Source organism: Perca flavescens, chromosome 10 (genome assembly GCF_004354835.1).
Source record: "Perca flavescens isolate YP-PL-M2 chromosome 10, PFLA_1.0, whole genome shotgun sequence".
Classification (NCBI taxonomy): Eukaryota; Metazoa; Chordata; class Actinopteri; order Perciformes; family Percidae; genus Perca; species Perca flavescens.
In genome coordinates this window covers 25657542-25672185 of record NC_041340.1, presented here as the reverse complement: position 1 = coordinate 25672185, position 14644 = coordinate 25657542, and positions in this window count along the sequence as shown.

Sequence of the window (14644 nt, the reverse complement as noted above, 5' to 3'; positions counted from 1 at the left end):
GGTGTCTACCACCTACATACCTGATCCCCCCTATATGTAGACTTCACATGGTGGCTAAGGCTGCGTGGTACTTTCAAAACAAAAGCACTAGCAGATACTTAAAATAACCAAAATAAAAATACTAATGTAGCTGTATGATTCAAGCAAAACAGAAATTAAATAAATACATATTTAACTATTAAGTATAACAAAACAATAAATAGCTCCAACAGTGTATGTGGCAAGGATGGCAAGGATGAATGTATTTGCTAAAGTAATGAGATGAATTAAGATTAAATGCAACACATTCTCACTCCCATTACGTCAAAAACAATGCTTGGTCAGGTGCCTTTGGCGTTTGTTATTGATGCAAAAAGTCTCCTTTAGTGTCATATTTGGACGCGTTTGGTCGGGACTCTTGTAGTCACTTTTTGGCGCTCTGGGTCAGGACTCTTGGCGCCACTACTTCATGCTCTCGGGTCTCGCGTCGAGCCCTTTGGTGTCATATTTAGATTTGCTTGCTCGGGACTCTTGGCGTCACTTTTTGACGCTCTGGGTCGGGACGTACGTTTAACTGACGTGCAGTTAAGAATGGGACGGTTAGGGTTTGGGAAAGATGGTGGGTGGGGTTAGAAAGGTATGTTTCAGGGTCACGTGAGACAAGACCGGGATATGAACCCCGGTCTCCTGGGTGAAAGTCCTGTTTGTTTGCTACCGTTGTCATCTTACAGCACCGCGGTGAAGCTGCTGCTCTGCCCGGTGCATTCCATACAGACACTAAAGGGGGATTTTTGCATTGGTATCTCACTAAGAGACACTGACCAAGCGTCAGTATTTTACCAGTTGGGAGTGAGGACTGGTTGTCATAAGACCATGTGAGCAACTATACAGAGACATCTGCATGCTGCTGATTGTGCATTTAAAAATACATCCCGAGAAAGAGTGGCTAATATGTATTTATTTGCCTTACTACAGAAGTTATTTCAACGGTGCAAAAAGAAGAATCTACCTTTTTTTTAAAGAAGACATTTTTGGGCATGTTGGACAGATGTAGACAGGAAAGTGGGGAGAGACAGGGGGAAGACATTCAGCAAAGGGCTGCCGGACGGAATCGAATCCTGGGCTCCTGCATTAAGGACTGAGTTTTGGTACATGGGGCACATGCTCTATCAGGTGAGCTACCTGAGCACCCCCAAAAAAGAAGACATCTTACTCATTATCACAGGTGTACAAATATGTTTTCGTCATTATGATTGTACAGCCAATGTTAAGGGTAATGAAATATGCCTTTTAAGGCTTTTACATGTAGAATCAAAATAGAAATATCATTCACTAATGTCTTAAAGTTTCACATTGACTTTGTAATTTCACTGGCTTTTTAAAATGTTTTGCAGCAGTATTCTTGTCAAAGAAGACACATAAGTGTATCAACATCTGTAAAAGATCTAAGAAACTCTACTAAACAGAGTTGTATCATGTCTCCAGCCAAATACAGCATAATCCTTGGGAGTTGGCAGCTGTTAAGTAAGAGAGGCTGGTTGTTATAAATATATCACACAGGCAGACTTATGCCAGTTAAATACACTCACTAACCTTTTTGTTGAGCTGGCAACATTATTTAACTTTTTTTGTTTGTTTTTCATCCCGTCCCTCTTTGTTCTTTGTTTTTGACTTAGTAGCACGTTCTGTTCTGAAGCTCTGCCAAATTCATATATTTAGCCATACAGAAACCACAACAGTTTGGAACATACAAATTAGCAGTGAAAAGTAGATCATGCTGCAGGACTCCTTTAACGTCTCAGTAAAGGTGACTACACACCGAGCCAATAATCGACCGTCGACCTGTTCGGTGTGTTCCGTGCCGTCGGCCTTCATTTTGGCCGATTTGACATGTATAATCGGCGGGGCGGGCACTGTTGGCAGTCGGGCTCAAATAAGCCATCTGATTGGTAGAGTGCTAACCCGGAAATGGGGAGTGGAATGAGCGTGACTAGATTCTCTCAAAATCTGATGAAAATCTTTTAAACTGACCTTTGTCGATCTGAAATGAAGACAGATTCAGCAACTGCGTGACCTATTTCTCACTTAAAATGTTTTCAGAAACACGTTTCGGTGAACTATTTTAGTACAATATGAGATTGTATTCTGAACGAGCCGCCATGACAGTCTGTCTTTGAATTTCCCGGAGAAACCAGACCCACGTTACGCGTTCGTCCAATCAGCTGCCGGTTTTCATTTTTTGGTGACAATACAGATTAGCGTTCCCTGCTGTTATGGAGACGTATTACGTCTCGTCGCTTTGGTGTGTTCCGAGGCACTTTTTTGACCAACTCGGGGAGACTGATTAGCCCAACTGCCTTTTCTGCCGAGGGTCGGCCGTCTGGTCGGTGTGTCTGGGCCTTAAGATGCGCCACTTTGGTGTCATTCTTCGACGCGCTTGGTCTGGACACCTTGGCGTCACTTTTTGACGCTGTGGCTCGTGACCGATTTGGCGTTATTTCTCAACATGCAGGAAAAAAGATGGTGGGTGGGGTTATAAAATGTTACTTTCTGTGACACGCGGGACAAGAACGGGACAGCTGCTGTTCTGCCCGGTGCGTTCCATACAGATGCAAAAGGGGGATTTTTGCATCGGTATCTGACGCTGAGAGACCAAGCGTCAGCATTTGACAAGCTGGGAGCGAGAACGGGTTGAAATGGACAAACATAACTGACAAGATTTTAAGAGGACCAAAGAAACACGTGAAATAAAAGTGGAGCAAAACAGCAGCAGGCTTCTGATGTTGCCATCACTCCAAGGCTTTGAATACAGAGTTTGGGAAGATAAAGGCTTTATCCAACTTTAATCACACTGATCATTGCAAAGTGACATTTTGCTTAGGGAAATCGTCTATTTTTCATGCTCTCAGGATGCAGTGGATATAAGCCACGGGGATGAGGGATTAAGTGCTAAAGAGTGCTTAACAAAAATGTTTCCCTGATTTTTAACATGGACAATTTATGTCAGCCATTTTCTTAAATATTTCTTTTTTTTATTGTATTAGCATTGCAACATTTTGGGAAATATGGTACTTACAGCACCCTGCTGTCTCAGGGTTAGATAAGAGGATCCAAATCTATTGCATATTTATATGCCCAGTAAAGAGACGGATCTGAGACAAGGTTTAGCATAGCTGAGCACAAAGTCTAGATTTCACCGGATTATTACAACCTGGGGCTTATTTTTGTAGTTTTGGAAAAATATTAAATCATTAAAGTGAAGTCTGACAAGGTAAGAAACACAAGCAGTCAGATGATCACACAAGTTCAATTCAATGCAACAGCTTTATTAATCCCACAAGGGGCAATTAGCTAAGAGCAGCTACTGACAACAAACACATACATAGCACACAAGCCTACATATAGGCCTACACCCTAGAGAGTAGATACATAATAATCCAAAAATAGATTTTATCCATCGTCGAATTGCAGAAGGCATAAAAGAATTACAGTGGCAATAAGTGTTAAAGGTCCCATGACATGGTGCTCTTTGGATGCTTTTATATAGACCTTAATGGTCCCCTAATACTGTATCTGAAGTCTCTTTTATATAGACCTTAATGGTCCCCTAATACTGTATCTGAAGTCTCTTTCCCGAAATTCAGCCTTGGTGCAGAATTACAGCCACTAGAGCTAGTCGCACAATGAGCTTTCCTTAGTATGTGCCATTTCTGTGTCTGTAGCTATTGAGGAGGAGAGAGAGGGGGGGCAAGGTGGAGGGTGGGGGTGTGGCCTTGACCATTGCCACTTTGCTCGTTTCAAAGCCATGATGTCTCTCTCTCTCATTGGTGGGCCAAATTCTCTGGGCGGGCAAAGCAGAGAAAGGGGAGGTAACCTTGCTCCTTATGACCTCATAAGGAGCAAGGTTCCAGATCGGCCCATCTGAGCTTTCATTTTCTCAAAGGCAGAGCAGGATACCCAGGGCTCGGTTCACACCTATCACCATTTCTAGCCACTGGGCGGCCATAGGCAGGCTGGGGGAACTCATAGTAATGTTAAAAAACCTCATAAAGTGAAATTTCCATGCCATGGGACCTTTAAAAGCAGGTTAAACATGATCTGAAGAAGACAAAATGCTCGTTGCTTTAGGCTAGACGTGTTGATTACAAGATCATTTAAATCTCTTTGTTTCACACCAATAATTTTTTTCTGTACCCAGGTTAGCCAAATGTGGATGTGAAAACAACGGTGATGTTACTCAAACTGTTGTAATCATCCATCACAATTTGCATCACATTTCCTGCGCAATGAATGATTACTACAACATGGCAGGTGCGCTCATTGATGGTTTTAGATAATCCTGATAAACTGTTGATCTGATTGAAGGACTTTCTCGAATTTCATGGAGGCTGTTCTCCCAAGAAAAACGACAGCTTCAGTTTGTTTAAAAGCCTGATACATCTAAGATCCATGTGTGTTTGAATATGTATATTTGAGAAAAATTATGTTTGGAACATTAGTTTTCTGCTCAAAATGTACTTGTTCATGGGTCAGCAGCTGCAGCTTATTTAATACAAACGGAGAAAGAAAGGACAAAAAGAAAGGAAGAATACACATTCTCTAACAATGCCACCCCCCTTGTCAACAATGAAGGTATACCAGTATGAAATATCAAAGCGTGTCTCCAGATTATTTGGTTAAGAGTTGGACCTCGGACCAATCCTCTATCCTCTATATCCACAACTTTCTGTAACTCTAAAAAAAGCGGACTTAGTGACAGACCTTGAACCAAATATGAAACTCCGGAGACCCTCCCAGAGAGAGAGAAATCTACACTGTTCAAATGGAATCAATATGTGAAACTGGCCACAGGACACTTAGAGAACTTTGAGTGCTGTTTGAAAGCAGAGAGCTCTGTAACCTTTACATACTCCCTCATCAGCCTGTCGCTTTGTCTGCGTGAAATTGTGTCTTTACTTACTGTCCTGACAGGTTGATACCCCATCCTTCCACCCGTCTCTCTACTGTGTGGCACTTCTATTAGAGGTGGCAGGCACATTAGCATTCAGTGTAGCAGTATGGGGAGATGAGGCCGGGGGGGGGGAGGCACTTCAAAGCCAGCTCAGATCTGCAGACAGTTTAGTTAAGGCCACAGAGGAGCCTGGGGAACATATCAAAGGCAAATAAAAAAAAAATCACACTTTAAAAGAATCAGACATAGATGAGCGAGGGGACATACACCTTATACAGCAACACAGCGAAAGGACATTGAGAAATACTGCATAAGACGAAACAGTGATATAAATGATTGGTTTGCTAAGTGAGTGATGAAAAAGAAAGAAGAAGCCAAATCAGGACACGAATGAATGAGACATCATCAATGTACTGTTGTTATAAAGACAACACATCTCCGAACACACTCTCTCTAAAACACATGACCATACTTGTGAGGGTGTAACTCTAACCCACAATGCTACATGCCCAAACTCTTCGATGGTCCTCGAGTCCGACTCAAGTCACAAATTTGATGACTTTAGACTCTACTCTACTGACTCGTGACTTCACTCTGACTTGAGCCTTTTGACTTGAAAGGACTTGATACCTTTCTCCAAACGCAAAGATTAAAAAGTATGTTATTTAAAACGTGTTTTACAATTAAATACATTTGCTGAATCGACGGACGCTATTAATTCCCAGCAAATCGATACTTCATGAACACATCATTTCCGAGATCCACTTTAGCCAATCTGACAGACAGACCAGAGAGAGGAATTAGAAGTTATGTCACTGAGTGCCAGTTGGAAATGACAACACCAAAGATAATTTTGTTTGCACATGAAGACTATATATATATATATATATATATATATATATACACACACACACAGTACATGTACAGTGTAGGTTTCAGTCTGTCACTGAATAAATGCTACAGTTCCTCAAAACCCCAAGTAAAGTTCCTTTGCCTTGCTTCTCAACGAAGAAAACAGAACAAAAAGAGCCGTGGCAGCACGGGAAGAGCAGCGGTCAGCTGGAAAAAAAACTCTGACACGGAGAGAGAATACGAGAGGACGGGGAAGCCCGTCTACAAACCAATCAAGTACAAGCATCGGGAGACGCAGCTCACGTTTGTGATGACGACAGGATGTACTTTAGTCTTTAGTGGACTTGCAATCCACTGTGCTACTGGGAACACTAGGTATGGATATGGTTTTAGACCGTTGCCCTTGCCTATGCCTCGACACAATTATATCGTAGGAGTCTACTGATAGTCAGACTTCATGGCTTGGTGTTTTTCCTGACATGCAGTGTGAATTATGGGACCTTATATACACAGGTGTATGCCTTTCTAAACTATGTCCAATCAAAGATGGCAAAAATGGGCAAAACGGCAATTGTATCCTTTCAACGCAATATGTGCAAGCAATGGAGGGGTCTGAATACTTTCTGATGTCACTGCACCGCCTGTGTAGGTGTTTTATGTGCTTGGTAGCAGCCAATGACAACCACAAACCTTGAGTTTTTTTTTTTTTGTTTACAGATTTTCTTAGGATGACTGAACGTTAAAAAGGTCAAAGGTTTCCAAATCCTCCAGCATTGATTATCCAATTACTCATGTACTTACAGTATATGTTCAGTCCGCTCAGAAAAACAAATTAGAAACTGCCCTCACAATAATGAAGTCCTTGAGATACTGCAAGCCTTTCAGAACAGAATATGCATTGACTCACACAGCCAGATATTTTTAAATGTCTTTTTCCAATATACACCTCATATTGGCCCTAACTTGTCTAACATGTTGAACCACTCCCTGGGAATTGTAACATTGCAACTACAATTTAGTTATTCAGTTGACATAAGGTAACCATTTCCAACTGGTATTAACGTGTGATCTGTGTCTAGATACGTTATCTGGATGGTGCCATGCTATTGGTCTGAAGGCCCATTATTCTGAAATCAGAAAATCTGAAAAAATCTTCCATTGGACGGAAGCTCATTAGTGTGACGGTTTGTTATACTGAGAACAAAAGACCACTGCTGCGAAATCCTGTTGCTCCGAAAATAAACATTCCTTGGATGTGTTTGTTTGCCCTTAAAGCTGCTGTAGGTAAGATTGTGAAGATCCAGGACAACAAATTTGAACATCGACAACTTCTCAGTCCCTCCCCCCTTTCTGCTGAAGTCGCCTAAGCCCCTCCCACACAACAGAGTTTGACAGAACTGCATGTCAGACAACATTTTCAATAACTAAAACACACAACACAATGTTAACTTTGCTCACCAACATAACTGACCAACGGTAAAGCGATGCTAACTAGCAGGCTACTGTTAGCCATTTCAGCATCATATCAGACCGACCACTGTGCAAACATTACTATTATCCTCACCAACGTAGCTTTGTGGACTTTTGACTACTAATAACCAAGTAAAAGATAAATCATGCATGGTAATTATGTTACCTGTTGAGAAGAAATGTGGCTACATCTGCATCGTTTTTCAGATCTTTAAAATCCACCTCTGAAAAGCCACTTCACCACCGGAGTTTTGGGAAACTTTTCTGCAGCTCGTGCGCGGGGAAGGGGGAGGGGAGAACGCTCTTATAGCCTATGCGTGTGCGTGCCTGAGCAGTGATTGACAGGCATATAGACACCCCCTGTGGCCCTGATTGGAGAAAATCAACCGGGAATTTTGCCAATCGCACTACAGGCTGTAGGTGGTGCCAGAGGAGCTGGATTTTTTTTTATATTACATAATTCATGTAGTACTACTGGATCATAGGCTCAGTTTCAGCAAATATGACAGAAAGTTACTTTTATAAGATTTACCTACTGCATCTTTAAAGTGCCCATATTATGAAAAAATCACTTTTTCTGGTTATTTTGTGTCTCTGCTGCTTCCACACATATAAAAACTTGGGGAAAAAAAACATAAATGCTGTTTTGAATGAGATACGGATTTCTGAATGTCTTCTGACTTCATTCTCCTGGTGAGCTGTTCAAAATCTGCAGAGCTTTCTACGTCAGTAGCCGAGACGAGGTACCACTAGCATGCTACCTCGTTCTCAATGGCAAAACACACACAAATTCACCATAATCTACAAAAGAACTACTTACATGTCCCTGTTCTGCAGGTATTCCACGCAAAGTTGGAAGTGTGCCCTCGTTTAGAAGAAGTCTCCCGGCTAATCCTGCCTTGTAACTGACCTGACTAGCTGATTTCCTATTTCATTGTGTAAGAATGAATGAATGACAACATGCATTTAAAACAGAATAGCTGGATTATATGAATGTTTCTCTTTGTCGTCACCAAGGACAGGGGAATTCACACCTCTATATGAAGAGTGATTTGAGTGTTACCAGGTTAGATCTGTCTTTAGTAAAATAGTCAATCGCTTATATTTAATTTACCCCAGAAATAGACAGATCGAAATAGTCGTGTAGACATTTATTGCAAATCACTCGACTTATCTTTGATATTAGAGTCCACGTTGAATGGTGCTTCAGGTTTGATACTCTCTGCAGACTGAAGTAAGCCTCTGTCATTCTTACTGTGAGTCCTATCATAAACACACACACACACACACACACACACACACACACACATACAGGTTTGTGGCACTATCTCTGTGGGGACCCGTCATTGACATAATGCATTCCCTAGCCCCTTACTCTAACCTTAACCATCACAACTAAATGCCTAACCTTAACCCTTAAACTCACCCTAACCATAACCTAATTCTATCCCTAATCCTAAAACCAAGTCTTAACCCTCAAACAGCCCTTGTGGGGTCCAGCACTTTGGCTAGTTAAACAAGCCCCCCCCCCCCACACACACACACACACACACACACACACACACACACACACACACAAAATCACACAGGGGTAGATTGTTCCACTTGTCTCGCTCCTTGATTTATTTGAACTTTCAATTTCCAACACATTGTCACTTCAATATGTAAGCAATTTCTCGGTGCAGCCGCCCCATGCACGATTACCCTTTGCACTCTAAGAGAATGTCTGTACCCTTAAAGCATCAGCATACATATGGAAAAGGCTTAATGCCAATCTGTTCTTTGACCTAAATTTGGCTTTGTCCCCTCCAGCACTTGGACAATTTACATGTTGATGTTTGGATATTTACAGCATGATGCTAATGGACTTTATGTGTGCAGTTCAGTGATGTTAGCGTGTTTGCCAAATTATTATTATTATTATATTTTTTTACAATTGGTAACACGCATATATCTTCTTCACTAATCACTTTTCAAAACTCTTCACATTCAGCACGACAGCAGTCATTAAGGACTAAACTGTGGATCAATCCCCATTGCAAAATGTATAGACTGTTTTCTCATTCAAGATCAAGTCATTTATTGTCATGTGCAAAACACCTACAGCCATTGGGAATGAAATCTAAGGCCTCCCGCACACTGCGCGCGTGGCATGAGCGTGGCGTTTCTGTTGCGTGTCAGTTGCGTGGCGTCTGCGTGGCGTCTTCTATGTCTTTGCACACCAGAAACGTGTCTGACGCGGCGCTGTTTCTGCTAACCTTGTCTGGACACATGTGTGTTACCCATTTCCCCTGCACTCAACTCACTGTTAAACATAAATATATACTGATTTGATTACAGCAAAGACAACGTCGGCAGTATTGACGGCAAAATAGGCTCCAGAATATTTTGTTCTGTATTGGCAGGTGCAATATTTGAAAATCGATAATTACTTATTACAATCTTTTTCAGTTACATTTATTTCTGCATTTATGTCAAAACCTAGAGACTTTCAAACATCAAAATGTCATTTATTAAATGTATTCGTGTCAAAACGACATATAAACCTCTTTTCGTATTCTATTTTGCCTGGAAACGCTTCCAACACGCTTGCGTGTCACGTGAAAAATAGGCGTTGTCCTTTTTCTAGCATGCACGCGTTTTCGGTGCGGCTCGAGCTGCGCCTGAGACGTGCGTGTCACGTAGGCAGTGTGCGAGCTCTAACCTGTTAACATGGAAGCCAGGCAGTGTGCAGGATTCCTTAGATCTCAGGCTCCCTCCAACAATGCTCACTAACCCCCTGAGGCCTACATGTTTTATGTAGTTTTATCTTTAATATTCAATATCTCTGATCAATGCAGTGTAGATACTACCCCGCATAGCTTCAACTTGAGGCGTTCTGATTGTTTAGCTTGAAAGCTTACGTCTGGGCCTTCCCAAAGAGAGCGATCGCAGGCCTCCCTGAAGCTTTTTAATTCGGCCTAGAACTACAGCTTCTTTTCAGAGACCTTGCACAACAATTCCAGAACAATAAAATTCACAACGGAAGGGTTATTTAGTCATGTTTTCACATGAAAAGGTATCGTTTTACCGATGGCCCGTTTTACTGTTGGCCCAGCCATCTTGACTCCAAGAATGCAGTACACCTACCCACACACATACGCATGCATGCACACGCGCGCACACACACACACACACACAAAATATATATATTTAAAAAGTTTGTGCCTTGACTTTGTTAACATTGCTGTTTGTGAAGCACCTTTTTACCATCCCAGTCACATCATTAAATAAGACACATTTATATAAGCTGAGCTGTCCTGAGGCAGAGGAATGCACTTTGTGAATATTTAAAACTTAAAGGTGATATTTCCCTTTAATGAAGTCATTAAAATGTTAAGGAAATCAAATTTCCCAGCAGGGTTCTGCTGTTTTTTATGTTTTAATCAGGAGGAACTTCACAGTGGAAATAGATAAAATAATGTGGTTGGCTCATATTCAGTCTCTAATGAAGGTTTATCAGCAGTTTAAGTTACTTAGTATTTAAACTTGGGCCATCAAATTAGGCATTAGTTGTTGCTGGCCTGTCTTGAAATGCGAAACAGAGACTTTGCCAATTTATTAAAAATATAAACAGATAGGTAATACGGTATATTATCTGTATTGTTACTATGATTGCCACTGTTCATCATACCAACTGCTATAATTATTATGAATCATATTTCTCTATCTGTCTGTATGAGTGTCTCTGTGTCCCAACTGGCAGAGGCAGATGGCCGCCATCAAGACCCAGCATCTGTCCGACGTTTCTGCCTGTTAAAATGAAGTTTTTCCTCACCACTGTCACACCAAATGCTTGCTCTTGGGGGGAATTGTTGGATTTTTGTAAATTATAGAGTGTGGTCTAGACCTACACTATCTGTAAAGTGGCTTGACATAACTTCTGTTATGATTTGACCCTATGAGTAAAATTGAACTGACATTTGGATTTCTGTATGAAATCCCAACAGATGTCCACTGTTTGCAGCTTCCTTGGTTCCTGCTGGTGTCGTCTCTGTTTGTAGGTTTCCTCCAGCTCATGTTGGCTAACGCTGTGGCTGCAGATCGCTGGATAGCAACCCTGTTTGAAAACAGTTATAGAGCTGAGGCAAGATTAACATGCCCTGGATTTATTTCTGCGGTCCCGCATAAGCTGTGTCACGACGGTAGTTAACAACTAGTTCAATCAACCCAGGGTTTCCCAATCTAGCGACGAGCGCGTTCACATAAAAGGGGTGGTGTTTGCACAGCATGACCAATCGCAACATGGAAAATTCTAACAGAGCCACATATTTTACACATGAAGAGCAAACGATAATCCTACAGAAATATGAAAAACACAGACACGGTTGTACAGACAAAATGCTACGCTGTAAATGCATAAGTTACAAGACAGATCTCTGCCCCATCAGTCACGTACAACAAGACCTGACCATAATTACACTTGTGCATTCCGTAAACTTTCGTTGCTGTAGCCTATTCTTTCAGTGGCCACCCTTGCAGGGATAAGCAATCGTGGGAGCAAATAAAAACTAAATATAAAAACATAATTCAAACTGATGTGCCACATTGGTAACATACAGCTCAAAAAGCTGCCAAAGACATGTAATTCCCTCCGCTGAAGATCTATATCTTTCATAAAGCTACCCATCAGGGAATGTCGACTGGTTTTGTCGGTCTCTAAATGTTCTAGCTTTTCTGAGCGCACCTCTCACTATCCGCGCACTGAGCTCCACCGGATCTTCTAAGAATGGTGACGTTGTTATCAGTTGAGTATTGATTGGCCAGTAGGCAGTGCAAATAGTCACATCCTGAGATTGATAATGTTGTCAGACACTTTTAACAACAATCTGAGCACTGTTGCCAACATAGCGTCTTTGTCGCTAGATTTAGTGACTTTTCAGACCTCCTTAGTGACTTTTTTTCACAAAAGCGACTAGCGACAAATCTGGCGACTTTCCGTGGAAAAGACAGAGACTTTCTGTAGAAAAGACGCCAGTATTGTCCAGTGAGCACGCAAGGTATTTCTCTTCTGTGGCCGCCACAACAGTCACCTCTCTTCTGTTCTGTGACCGAGGAGCAGAGGAGCAGCCCCTCCCCTCTCTGCTCTCTCATGTGCAGAAGCACTGAGCAGGCAGGTAGAAGAAGAGAGGGGGCAGGGGACAGGGGACAGGGTGCTGGGGCCAGTGTAGGTAGGAAAGACACGGGAGAAAGACGCCGCTGAGCTGGCCTAGCTCTGGGCAAGCCATCCTTCTTTGCAAATTCTGTATTTATCTTTCAACCTCCCTTTGTAGAATTTATTTTTTTTACTTCAAAGATAGGCTACCTAAGTAATAATTAGAATGTAATATAAATTCCTCTATCGGATTTGTGATTATTTGGCCAAATATTTCTATTTCTTTCTATCTACCTTACTGACACAACCACTAAGCTTTATGCAAATGATTGTATAATGACGTCACAAATATGCAAATGAGCGCATGGCGTCATCTTGCTACTTTTAGCGACCTTTGGAGCTGGTGCTAGCGACTTTCATTGGAAAGGAGTTGGCAACACTGAATATCAGCCTGTCAGTGGCAAAGACAATCACTTTTAATGGACAAAAATAAAGGCTGCACAATTGCTCCCTTAGGTTGCATTGCAGCTAGGTTTGCACCGGCCCGTCACTGCGATCTCGCTCACTACTGGACCAATTTAAAAAAAAACATTTGGTCACATTAGTCTATTAGAGACAAATGCATGGGAAAATGGGGTCCAGGTTGAAAAAAAAAATAATTAAATTACCCTTAAGCACAGGAAGCAGAGATAAGAGTACAGCAGCTCTTCAGACCCAGGAGGCGCGCCACATACAGTAGAGCAGGAGTGACTGTAGGTGTTTCTCCTTCTCTCTGTTTGCCCCACATCACCGGCCCTCCTGCTGCAGCTCATCTGTAAATTGTGCTGAGACCATGAAAAGCCCTTTCACTGTTTAATCATCATTACTGACCATAAAGAGCCGGGCTCAAACACAGGGCCAACACATTGACTACCCACTGATAAGAGTAATCCAATTTATTCTTTGCTCCATTTGACCAGGCTGTCTCTAGGAGAACAATGAAACCAAGGACCAAGTTTTCGGGAACTCCTGACCTTGGCAAATCAGATTCTCTTCTTTCTCTTTCTGTTTGATTTAAGTTTTGCCTTCTTGCCATTTGTGGAGATGTTTTTTGCTTTAAATGTGCAGGTTACAGCCTGTAAGTTGGCATTACAAAGTCTCCTATTTAACCAAATGTATGTATTTATTTGTAAGACACTTTAGCTTTCTAAAGCCCTCCATTTCCCCTCATTATTAGGCAGATGCATGCAGCAAGCTGCTCCAAAATCTAGTCACATCTCTCCAAGCACTAACAGTGGTGGACACAAAAAAGATTTTTGCTGAGAGCGAAAACAAAAGGAGTTGACATGTATTATCTGGGTAAAAAATATATAGAGGTTCATGCAGTTCTGCCTCTGCTGGGAGACACAAGGCTTGACTTGTGTTCAGGTGGACATATAGAAACTAAAAAGAAGTGGACCCAGGACATAATCTTGTAGAACTCCTTGTGTGTTTTCTCTGTTATCGCAACAAAATGAACTCAGTCCAATTTCTAAGCATATGCAAAGTATGCGGTCAAGAGTGGAGACATGGATTCTTCTTTTTAATGTCCATCAAAGTAGTCCAATGCTAACATGACACTTCACAGCTCATGTAGTTAAGATTAGATTGTCTTAAACTGCAATGGATGATTTTGAGGTTCCTTGTAAGCAAACAAAAGTTATGCTGACATTCTGTGTCATCCACCAGAACAGATTGTGTGTATCCTTGAGGTCTAGTCGGGCAAAAAAACTTATATTGCGATAATGGAAGTCCGATGGTTAAGAGAGCTGGGTGATGTCCTCCATCTGGAGAAGCTCAGATTCACGAATGCAGGGAGGATGAGTGTGTTTGATAGGGCATGGGGACTGTTTTTGAAATACTTAAGAGGTCTGAGGGAAGAAGCTGTGTGATGAGGGGTCACATATATTCATAATGAAATAGTAGTGGTTTCAAAGGGAATTTTTCTTCTCTCTTTGGACTCCAGGTTTGCTTTTTGGTCTCTTAACTAAGTCTTGATATTTGCTGCGGGGCCTCACCATAATGTATTCAGAATCCGCCAAGTAATTGCAATTGTATGTTCTTGGTTGCTGCTTATTGATGTAATTGTATGAATAAGAAAATGGAAAAACAATTTTGCTTGCATGAACAAGTGCAGACTGTACCCAGTGTTAATCTGCAATAAACTTGTGTGTGGGACCTACTTTGAAAAACAGGTACTAAAGGTCTAAAGCTCCACAGGGAACCCTTTAAGTTTAGTT